The sequence below is a fragment of the Coenobita brevimanus genome, chromosome 90 (genome assembly GCF_032717465.1).
Source record: "Coenobita brevimanus isolate Jiangsu-jjx chromosome 90, ASM3271746v2, whole genome shotgun sequence".
NCBI classification, from domain to species: Eukaryota; Metazoa; Arthropoda; class Malacostraca; order Decapoda; family Coenobitidae; genus Coenobita; species Coenobita brevimanus.
The window spans coordinates 30,120,780-30,133,722 of record NC_137043.1 but is presented as its reverse complement, the minus strand read 5'-3'; the positions used below and the strand labels follow the sequence as shown (position 1 = coordinate 30,133,722).

Here is a 12,943-nt window from a genome sequence, read left to right as displayed (position 1 = left end):
CATTCTTCCTATCTACAAGTGTATTCAGCGTAAGAGATATTTAAAATTGGAATAAGTTTGTTCTGTGCCTACTCTTCATTAACCTTTACTAGAAAAGCTCATGAATAGTCATTCGGATGCAGAAAGAATAAGTCATCGTAATGCTGAGATTAATCTCTCTCTCTCTCTCTCTCTCTCTCTCTCTCTCTCACACACACACACTTTTTTTGGGGGGAGGGGGGGGGATGTTCCTTAAAGTTTAGCACGTTTCTTGCACAGTTCTTCAAATGCTGCATACTTCAAACATTTTAAAGATAAGAATGCTGCAAAATCTGAAATCCACCTAAACACACTTCACATTCAACCTTCCTTAAAGTTTAGCACGTTTCTTGCACAGTTCTTCAAATGCTGCATACTTCAAACATTTTCAAGGTAAGAATGCTGCAAAATCTGAAATCCACCTAACTACACTTCACATTCACCCTTCAGGAGAAAAATCCTAGGTATGTCCTACATATCGCCTTAACCTATACTGATGTAATTTTACTTTTCATCATCCAAAGTCAGGCGTTTTCTTTGATGTTTATGTGCACATTTTCTTTTCCCGGGTACCGTAAACTTACCTAGATTCTGTGTCACTGCTCGGATCTGTGCATGTTGCATACGTACATGTATGCACGCCTGTACACATACCCATATCCTTATACATGCGTGCCTATCCTGTACATGCAGTATGTCTACGGCTACATGTACGTGAATACATACTTTTATGTATATATCCGTATATCTATGTGTGCATGTGCCTCTCTGCATACGTGTACATACGTGTGTATCTATGTATCATTTTACTCATCTGAAAACATGTAATGATAATTACTGTAACAACTTTGTACCATGTATGTATCATTGTATGTTTCTGTTCATCATTGTGCTTGTAATGATAATTACTTCTACACCTTCTATGCCCTAAGTTACCGATTCTGTTCTCTTCATGCACCCCTCCCTGCTTGGCCTTCAGGGACAGTGTTCCCCAGAGTGTTGGAGCTTGTACTGAATGGTAAACAGAGAACCTAAATAACATAAAAACTGCTCGGATAAAAAAAATCGTAAACATACATACGCTTTCATATTCGTTATCTTTTTGTGTGATATTCGTAATTCCATATGAAGCTTGAGAATCAAAGAACGAGTAATATTCCATTATAATTTTAACACTAATCAGTTTGTTGCATAGGCCTCCCAGACAGCATTCCATCCCTTCAATTTTGGTGCAATGGTTATGTGTGGAGTCAGCACATAAGCAATCTGTGTCCGAATTCACAAACTTACGATCATTTCCTTATCGTAATTCAAATTTGTTTTCGCAAGAATGAGGGGAATGCGGGGTAATAATCTTTCCACGTTCCTTGTTCATCATACAAGAAGAAGTCTGAGCTAAGGAAGGGAATTCATCGTAAGTTAGTCTGGGAATCTGCGTCTTGGTAAAATGGTCCGGTTTGTTATGCTTTCGTTATTCTTCCTGCAAAAATATATCACATTTTCGAAAGTCAGTTGACAGTGTATTTGTCCGTGAATCCGACACGATATAAAATATCAAAGTTAAACAGACTGCAATACCAATGATTAGGACTAGAGGAAAAAATAAAGGTAAACGTAGCATGACTATATTTTGTGTCTTGGCTTTATAGTGCAGTGAATGTTTATATGGAAAAATTATAACTAAATCTGCAAAAAGCTGTTTAGCCAGAGAGAGTCGCCTGTGACGTACTATGTGATATGGAATGTTAGTTGTGATATGTTGTTGTTGTTGTTTTGTTGTTGTTGTCTCAGGGTCATCTGTACGTGACGGCAGGCTAAAGCAGTCCCTCTCCTGCAATCCGATCCACTTTCCCCTGTTTTTTGGGACAGGGAGAGCTGAGGGTCACTTGTATAGCCAGGCAACTCCACCGCCCACTTATATTGGTACCAACACATGGAGGTGTCCTTGTCCAGTACCGGTTGTGAAATATTACGCCGGAGTGACGCCGGTCATGTCGAGGACCCAGACCCACTGACTGGCCACCCTGGACATGGGCGGGAACTTGATCTCTACTGTGCTGGAGTCAGCGGCGAGTCGAAACTGTTAGGAGGAAGACACACATATTATAGTCCGTGTGCCTTCACCTGACAGAACTGAACCACTCCCATAACCTGATTACTAAGTCATGGTTGCAAGAACTTCGATGAGCCTAAGTTATGAGGCAGGAATGAGTTTCCTTGGTAACCATACTCTTCTCACGTTAATATAGCCTATAATTGCTATCTTCCCATCTTGAATGCTGACTTTCAGCAAGAAATTATACTAAAATATTGTACTAATCAAGAAAATCGGCTATGAAAAGGATGTAGAGCCGTGACATTGCCATTTTCTGCACTAGAACTACGAGAAATAAGCTATAAACGTACGTACGAAAATTTAGATCAAGTTAAGAGGAACGAACTGTACCTAATTCGGGGCCATATTCTAACAACTCTTCCCTAGTTATTAATTTTTCATATTTCACATTAATATTCTTTTGTTTGCTTTTTTATATAATTCTAATCCCTTCGGTCCGAGTAACTTTTTTTTGTTTTTTTTATTGTCCTTTAGTTGACGATTTTCCTCAGATCAGGATTGAATGGTCGACGTAGAGGTCTTAGATACAACCTTGATAAACTCCTTCAGTACGAGACCAAAGCAAAATAAAATTGTCTGGCAGCAGCAAGGATAAACTATGATAAGACTTTGCCCGAAGTCAAGGGATTAATATCGATACAGGTGGGTTAAATAATATACAGGATAATGTTAATGTGTCCCATGCTGAAATAAATGGTGAGGAGGAGGTGATGAAAAGTCTCCGGAGCTGACGAGAATACGAGCCAAGAAGTCACAGTTAATTAGACAGACAGATACACAGGTAGATAGATACATAGACAGTCTGATTAACTGACAGAGACAGATATACATGGATGGATGGATACACTGATATAGAATGATAGGAAGACAGACAATTAGGCAGATAGCTAGGTAGACAGGTAAACAAGGAGACAGAGAACAGTATTAACATAAACTATATTTTCACCCCACAACTAACCTTGAGCAGTCCCCTGTGGTAGTCTTGGTAGCCTAACATAGAAATCTGGGAGTGGTCTGTGAGGGTGATGGAGGCCAAGTGTAGCTGGTCTTGGTCTGGCCAGTTCAGCACCATAGCGTATACGTGGTCTGCCTTGCTAGTGTACCTGCAAAAGAGATTGTAAAATGATGGGAGGAATAATGACAGATTAATACGTAAGGAGAAAGAGAGGTGCATCGGTAAACAGATGAAAGGAAGGGGAATGGTGGGTGAATTGGTCACCAACTTAACATTTTCGCGATTTTTTTTTTTTTTTCCAATCGACATGAAACTAAAACGGGCCCATCGGTGACCCAATTGCAACTATCCTGCCAAGTTTCATAACGATCATTCTTTCCAACTTCGCCGGCGCTAAACACACACACACACACACACACACACACACACACACACACACACACACACACACACACACACACACACACACACACAGAATTATACTATACTAGATATTCTAAAGACGGGAGTCACAAGTATTTCCCATGAATATTTCCTTAATAATGAATACTGTAAATTTTGCTGAAGGTAACTGCATTCTCATTTTCGCTTTAAATTAAGCTGAATTTTTATTTCACTTTATGAAGAGGCAAGAACTGCATAATCGTGACTCTGATGGTGAAGAGACTATAGAGTTATCACACTTTTTTTTCTTTAAAATGAAGTAGATGCATATACAAAGTCATAACACGTTAACAGTTCAACTGATATACTATCTTCCTTTTGTTTTTTCTTTAGCCTACATAACTAAGCCAACAGGAAGAGCATTCAAAATGGGAGTGGTCCTCCATGCATTCTCACTTCTATCTAGAGAAGTTTAGATTGCTTAAACCGGTCTGAACTGGTCCAAAGTGGCAGACAGAAGGAGGGGAGCAAAGGGGAAAAGAAAAGTATTTATGACAAACTAATACTGAAGAAGAAAACGAAAGAAACAATCTAAGAAGGAAAGAAGGGAAGGAAGGAAAGAAGGGAAGGAAGGAAGGAAGGAAGGAATACAGAGACAGACAGACATAGATAAACTGACAGATAGATAGGGAGGAAAAGTGGGTGGATGGATGAGTCAGTAACGTATTTTCCCCTAAAACTCACCACACTCCCTTGGTGAGCGTGTCATTCTGGTAAGTCCATGGTTTGGTCTCGTACACAGCCGCCCCGTTGATCTCCAGCCAGGCCCCCAGCTGTCTCAGTCGCTCCTCCATGATAGGCGGGATGCGGCCGTCGTGAGTGGGACCCACGTTGATTAGTATGTTGCCTAGACAGAATTTGGAGTTGTTAGTTTTACCCACGGAGAAAAAATAAATTACGAAAGCTCAGAGAGAGAGAGAAAAAAAAAGCAGATAAGCCAATTTTTCCATTTATGTATTGCCACATATCATCGAATTTCACTAATTCTGTGAACGTGTGTTGGAACTACGAACGGATAAACAAATATAACGACCTATAATACACTTGCTGTCGTTCCTCCCCACTCATGCCCAGTTACAAGCATCGAAATTCGGAATAAACCATAATTTAAATCAGATTCGCGGATTCACTTACCAGGAAGTAAACTGTGATCAAGGTAGGTCCGAACTTTGGTGCTTTTACAGTACTTGGTATCTAGTGTAATAACAGATCCCATTTTACGTTCCAAATAAACAAAGTTCCAATATGTGAGTATAATTAATGCACCTCAGGGGAAATTTTGACCATAAGTGTACACGCATGGCAGCAGAAAGAAGCAAATTATGAAGGTAAAGAAGAATGTGAAAACAACATGGGTCAGTGATGTATAAGACAGATCGTTACTGAAAAGGGACAGTATTGCCTGAAGCTGCATTTGCTGAGGTCAACTCTTGCAGGATGCGGTAACAGGCAACGTATCAGCTAGATTATTAACAAGTATAAAAGATGAACTGACCTCCACAGCTGATGGTCTGGGCAAGTATAGTTAGCAGGTCGTGGATGGTAAGGTAATCCCTCACAGTGGCCTCGCGTCGGTACCCCCACGATGCTTTGTCCAGGGTCATGGCGTTCTCCCACTTGTGCTTCTGCAACACGCCTGGAATGGGGAATGGGAATGTAATGAGGTATGGGGATTTATGTGAGGAATGATTGTCTAAGGTGCTAATCGGGGTGCTGGTCAGATGTTGTGTGCATCAGTTCTAATTAATAAGAAGGGCTGGAAAAATTTATATCATCTAGGTGATAGGCGGTATGAAGCGTATAACTATGGGTACTTATGCTTATGGATAAAGTCAGGATTCCGGGGGCTTGAATGGTGAGAGAATGGGAGTGTGCCTCATTCAACTGGGCACTCATAAGGTTAGTTTCTCATTCTATCATATTTTCTGGACACTACCTCACCTCATCCTAGGGTGGGAAAAGAGGTTTGGATGATGATGATGATGATGATGATGAATGCTACGTGGTGCATATGCCAGTCACCTGTTGTTAAATGATCTGAAGTATGACCTCGTTACACTGTGGCTGGAATCGGACATATTCTGACTGTCCGACTGTGTAAACAGGAGCAGCGACTGAAACAAGATCACCACATTTCACTGGCTCACGTTCTTGGCATAAACCTTTTCAAACTGCATAGTGTCTGTCACAGAAAAACGAAATGCCCCCCAAAAGGCCCAATGAAACAGAGTGTTCTTACTCGAACTTTTATCCCGAGCCCTTGGGCAGCCTATACTCTTTTTACTTTAATCTGGACTAAAACTGCCATTTCTGACCTCACTGTGACGAAGTCCTTAAGTGTTCACTTTAACCTGGCCTAAAGCAGCAATTTTTCCATCCAAAATGCTGATCTGTAATAATAAACTGATACCAGAATATGATGCTAGTTGGGAAGAAATGTATTGGAAAGTACATAGAGCTGTACCGCTGTTTTCTGCCACTGGATTAAATAAACTGCAGAAGGACAAAAATTTAAAGTTAAGGTGAAAGTACTATAGTATTTGGTCTCTGAACCTTGCAAGCAGTAATATGAAAGTAACTATCACCACACGTTTTATTAACACGTAAACCAGATTACTTCGGGTAGTTACAACGTCACCTGGGTCATATCTATCGCGGCAGGTGAAGAACGACCCATGTTTGCAAGTTACGCCGATGCCCCACCTGTCGTTGACCACCACCGAGTCCTTCACAGGGGACGAGTTGAACAACCACGCCAGGAACACGGTGGAGTTCCAGTACCAGTCCTGAGCCTCCCAGTCACCGTCAGACCAGATCACTTCAGGCTCATACTCTTCCACCTGGCGATGATGGAAGGTGATTAATGGAGCATTGAGGGGTGTTAAAAGGAATGCTGGGTGACTAAAGGAGTACTGGGAGATGTTAAGAGGAGTACTGGGTCATTAAAGGAGTACTGGGAGGTGTTTGTAGGGATATTAGGTGATATGAGATATAGGAGAGGTACTTGCGATATGGGGGATATTGGAAGGAGTACTAAATAAATACACAAGGCAACTCATTCACCAAAGTCAGTTTGTTTTCATCTAACGGAATGAAGCCACTTCCACAACTTGCATACTTAATCGTGGTTGCATGAAAATCAGTGAACCCTGGTTATAAGACAGGAATGAGTGTCCTTGATTACTAGCCAGATCAACCCTCCTGCCTGACTACACACAGCCATCAACCGGCCTAAAAGGGGTTAGGGATCTTTGTCTTTTGCCCCTTTTAGCCGTGTAGTAAGACGCGAGGTGTGGTAGGGGAACAAGTACAAAAGGAAGCTGTGAACTGACCAACTCGTATAGCTCCGGCATGGTCTTGGCCTCAACGAAGGAGTTTGTGGAGTAGTTGTTGGCCTTGTCGCTGAGATAAAGCGGGTTGAACCACTCGTAGAGGGAGTGGTACAGACCGAAGTGAATGTCCGGCGCCGAGCTCCTCACTGCCTTTGCTAGATCACCTGTTGGCAGAGGTAAATAATTTAGATACACAGATACATACAGATGATAGATAACCTGATACACTGACTGACAGATAGAACAGTATACACTATAGTTCATTCAGTTTAATATGGCGGAGATTTTCGTCCTTTCGCTAATTAATTACCGCAGCTCAGTGACAATGAGACAATACTATGACTTTACATCTTTTCCATAACACTTTCTTGAGACTAGCACCATATTCTAGTGTTAATCTCTTGTCACAGCACAGCATTCAAGGTGGACAGGTGGTCATTTAAAGCCTAGTTAAAGTGAACAGAGTACAGAAGCTACAAGTGTTCTACGGTATCAATAGATTTCGAGACAAAGCTAGATGAATCTACAGATGCTGGGGAAAACCTGAAATGCAAAATCAGGAAACCTCCTTCTATCTGAACATTTCAGCCAAACTAGTTTTAGAAACAACTCTGATTGGGAAAACTGGGTCTTCTTGGAATCATCAAGCATGTTACTTCACTGAAAACTGTGTTATCAGAGTTAATCTTCGTCACACGATGATTCTTTGTTTCCTACAACTGTTCACAGAATAATGGTAAATCAAGATTGTCTCATTCACACGGTAAGATAACTTAGTGAACGATGCGGAAACGGCTTTATCCTTTGATCCTGGGGATGTTTTTCAATACATTCTTTCTGTCCATTGATGATTTTAGTCAGCTTTTAAAATCTTAGATAACAGATATAAATTAGAATTAACAAGCCCCTTCATTGCGGAGGAACATCCTAAGTTGAATATCGTCACCCTCATAAAAAAAAAAAAAAAAAAAAAAAGCCTAAGTCATTTCTCGGCGATTTCTGGATTTTTGGCTAAATCAGTTCTTCATCACGTGGCTCACCTATTGGTATAGCTGCCTTTGTCAGGTCTAGGGTGTGAGTGGTCTAAAATGCGCCTCAAGTTTCTGCCTACGTCATTGAAAATTAAGAAAATGAGATTTTTTTTTTCCGATTTCCCGAAAAATAGAAAAAATGACAGGCAGTTTTTTTTTTTTTTTTTTTTTTTTAAGAGGGTGAAGATATTATTGTCTGGTAACAAAGAGAATAAACTAATAACGGTCATAATCAACATCAACGGGGTTGGCAGTAATCCCAGGTTTATCTGAAGCATGAACCTGGTGGACTGCAGGCTGAAGTTACCTTCATCCTACAACTCACCATCCTCCATTTGGGGGATAGGAAGGGAACTGAAGGAGGTTTGTATAACTGAGCAGAAAAGGCTCTCAGTTATAGCAGTACCACCATGTGAAGGCGTCCCTCTCCAACATCACTGAAGAAGAAGTACGGAAATAACTACAATCTTTTCACCTGAACTTGGTCCAGATGTTCGTCCTTTCGCAGCTTATTTCGACAAGGTCAATTGCAAGATAAGACAATGCTAGAGCTCTACATCCTCGCCATAGCACTTCTTCGTGACTAGCATCATATTCTAAAGTTAATCTACTGTTACACCTCAGCATTCAGGATTGAGAGTCCGCAATATTAGGCCAAGTTAAAGCGAAAAGAGTATAGCTAACAAGATCCATCCCAACTCACCCACAAGGTCCCTCTTCGGCCCTACGTCCACGCTGTTCCAATTCCAAGAGTACTTCGAGGGCCAGTTGGTGAACCCGTCGTGGTGTTTGGTTGTCAGGACCAGATACCGAACCCCGGCCGCCTTGAACACCTCCACCCACTCCTCGGGATCGAAGAACTCGGCCGTGAACTGAGTGGCGAAGTCTTGGTATGTGAAGTTGGGTCGGAAGTTTCTCTCCATGAAGTGTACGTAGCTGGGATTCTTGTCTGTTGAGGGGTTATGGTGGAACTAATGAAGGAGAATCTTTTACATTTCCTTAACATCAAAAATTATCACACACACACACACACACGTTATCGCCCCTTCTTCCCCCAAACACCCCCTCCCCTTTACTCCCAGCTACTCAAACCAGACCCTCCCGACATCCACCACATCGCCGATCAGACTGGTGGACTCAGTTTCTTTCCCCCTATTCCCCTGTTCACCCAAAAGTACAATTAGGGACCTGGATGTAAACTACCTACTGCACATCGTATTCTAAGGGAAAATTAAGACAGAGAAGACCGACTGTGCACCTTAATGAATCTCGTGTGGTCAATAGGGTTAAAATGTTAGTCTGCTTCTTCCTACATAGATCTTGTGTATGAGAGAGAGAGAGAGAGAGAGAGAGAGAGAGAGAGAGAGAGAGAGGAAAAATAAAAAAATCAAAGGAAAAGTCATGGCTCCCACCGAGGTTCACTCCATACCAACTAAATATTAATCACTTAAGTCAGAGCATTTTTTTTTTTTTTTTTTTTTTTTTTATAGATAAGGTGTCTCCGGAGCAGTGGTGGCTAGGTGGTTAGTGTACTCATTTTGTGATGCATGGGCACAGAATCTGGGGTTGGAGCTCATGCTGTAGCAGACATTTAAAGTGTATGCTGGTAGTATGTCCCTTCACATGCTTACATAACATTAGCATCATGTTGGTTTTATTGATGACATTCAGACTCGACAAATGCACAGTCAATACAAAACGTCCGTTTTCACATGCGTCTCTCTTCTCATGGACACCCCTTTCCCATTCAAACATCACCAGCATGAGGAAGAGTTCATTCTGGCTAACACTCTCCCTCCAGGGAGGATGATGCCAGGTCCTTCAGTGGACCTAATAAAGATCCAACTATTTCCAGATGGTTTTATTCGTTTTTTTGTGAGACTTCTCGACAGAGAGGGATTAGATATAGCGCTCATAAATCTCTTCTCAGCCACAGATCTCGCCGAAAGTGAGTAAAATCGTTTGAATATATAAAAAAGGTCCTGGGAGGGAAAAAGTTAAAGAAAACCGAGGAGTGACTAGAGTTCAAGGCGAAACAGATGACTGCACTCCCACACTAACCTCCCACCCTTAGCCCATCCCACCTTACCCCATCCCCACCCCACCCCACCCCATAAGACCCACCCCCCAACTGTTCCTATCACTAGTCTCTAAGGGCACAGCTGCGGACATAAATACTGATAAAACCCACTACGATACCCAACAAAGCATTGAATGATGACATGCAAAACCCAGTAATGTGATCTTCAGAGCCCAATTACCTTTCTTTTTTGCCTTTCCACATTAACTCTAAGGGTTTTCAGTGTTTGGTTTCTATTTAGCATACAAGAAAATCCCCGACCCACCTTGCCAGTACTTCCAAAACCACTCTGAGCCGAATGATGGAACGGAGTAGACCCCCCACACCAGGAACACCCCCACCTTGGCCTCATCATACCACGGGGGAAGGGGGCGGGTGTCCAAAGAGGCCCATGTAGGTTGGTACTCCCCACGACACACTCCTGGGGGATAGAGGGGGATGGGGAGGAACTGATTAGGAGGATAAATAATAACTGGATTGCACGGATCAGGAGGAAGAGAGATAAGGGATAAAACGACCGAGGATAACGGGGATAGAAAGGAATTGAAAGAGGATGAAAATACACGATGGTCGCAGGGACGAAAAAACAAAAACAGGACTAATTTCATCATTCTATTATAATTTCTTACGTTTACAATGGGATGGGAAAAGGAATGAGAGAGAGAGAGAGAGAGAGAGAGAGAAGGAGGGAGGCGCTAGCTGGAATGAGGGATAACTTTGCTGTTGAGAGGGGGGGGGGGGAGGACCAGGCAGAAAGTCGGGCAAGGAGGCATATGGAAGCACAGATAAAGTCAGACATGGAGGAAGGAAGACAGGCAGGAAGGAAAGTACGAAAACAAGGAAAGAAGGGAGGGAGGGAGGAGAGAGGCAGTAAAGGAGAGAGAAGTAGCCAGAGAATGAGACGGAGGAGGAGGCAAGGAAGGAGGTTAAATCAAGGAGGGCAACCAGCAGGGAATATATGAAGAAGAAAGGAAGGAGACACGTAAAAAAACAGTGAACTAGACAGAGATGGTTAGGCAGAGGACAACGATAATCAATGAGGCAGATAAAGCAGCTGGTACACTAGGCAAACAGGCACAGGAATAGGGGCTGTGGGGTGCAGGGGGGGGATGAGGGAGAAAGGTAGGGAGGGGAAATAGTGGGGTAGATCGTGAGGCAGGGGAGGGAGAGAGAGAGAGAGAGAGAGAGAGAGAGAGAGAGAGAGAGAGAGAGAGAGAGAGAGAGAGAGACAGACAGACAGACAGACAGACAGACAAAGAAGGGGGGGCTACTTAAAGGAGAGGTAGGGCAGACAAGGAAAACAGAGTGAAGAAGGGAACAATGAAACGAAGAGATTGAGGCAGGGGACGAAGGGAGATACATAATATGGCAGGCTAGGCAGAGGGCAAGACTGTGTACCCACCAAGCAGGAGTCCTAGGATAAGGCACGGCACACACGTCATTCCCCTGTCACTGCCACTAGCACACTACTCTCACAAGGGGTTACATGGATGCAGAAGACGACTGATACAGGGTTATGTGAGTGACTCGGTGTGTTATTGGTCTTTGCTTTGGAGAAAGCTCTGTTGTGAGGTCGTGCTCCCTAGTTGCCACTGAGTTTGTAATGTGGACAGTCATTAACAAACGCCTGACCGGGACAATCACATAACTATGCCTACACTCTACCACTGTGTACTACTGTACAATTATCAGCTGTTTCACCGTCTGTGTCCTGTGTCTGTCCTGCCCTCCTCCCAACCTACATCATACTACTGACTATTACCACAGTCTTCTGTTTCACCATTTATCCCTTTCATAGCCTTCTCTTGTCTTAACCCGACTATGACCACCCTACTTCCCTCCTAATCCTTGTAACAGGGATAAAAGGAGATTAAAACTGGTAAAAGGCTCTGTCGTACACAGCCTCATCCCTTACCCCTTCCACTGTCACTTGCACACTGTCTCACTCCCTTCCCAGACCATACTCTCTATAATACCACAGTACCTCACTCCTCACCCCATCACTAACACGCCACCTCACACTTTGTGATGATTTACTGATTTTAATAATGGACTTACTGGAAGGAAATCAGGACTGTCTGATGAAGCTTCTCAAACTGGCATTCAAACTGAACCAAATTACACCTCGCAAATTTTTTAGATGGGGTACGTCCCCAGACCCCATTGACGTGTGCATGCGGTACTCGTGTTTGCATGGCAGTGCGATCCACGTGTATGGCATTGTCATGCATGCAAGGAGGTATCAGTACCTCGTTTCCACCACGGCCTCTGGTACTCTGTTTTGGGAGATGGGACTCACTTTTCCAGACGTGTTTACCTACAGGACTGAATATCTTTCAGCCCTAATTCACCCAGGTGTACAGTATATATATATATATATATATATATATATATATATATATATATATATATATATATATATATATATATACCTTACCTAATGAGTTTAACAGCGGAGTCTCTATTCACAGCAGAGCCACCACCATCCCTTGGCTCACACGACTCCTCTACACAGGTGCTGTTTTTAACTGATAAATTTTATATCATATATAAAATATAGGTAGATATAACTTACTTATATTCAGTATGTTGCTAACCTTTCTAATCCAGGTCTGAGATTATACAAATAATTCACAATTTCCGTTTCGTCTGGTAATTACAACAAAATTAATAAAAAACAGACACTATCGTACTGAAGGAATTAATGGAGAGTGCTTCTAGCTCATTTCGCTACGAGAAACCCCCTTGGCTGAGGAAATTCGTCTGACGGAAGCAAGAAAAGTAATGTTGTTGTGAGAGGGGTTAATTATAAAATGGTCAATGGTCTCATTTTATTAAGTTCCCAGAATTCGGGTAAACCCCTTCAGCCTTGCTACTCCCAGACGATTTTATTCAGCTCAGGACACATTTTTCGGACTGGAAGGGTTACATATAGCCTTCACCAGCCCCTTCAATACGAAGTCGTGT

General features: G+C 42.5%; 1 pseudogene; it reads right to left on the bottom strand.

Annotated features, from left to right (window-relative positions):
* Positions 1 to 1,719: 1,719 nt before the first annotated feature.
* On the bottom strand, positions 1,720 to 11,418 carry LOC145411658 (alpha-L-fucosidase-like; annotated as a pseudogene).
* Between the last annotated feature and the right edge of the window lie 1,525 nt (positions 11,419 to 12,943).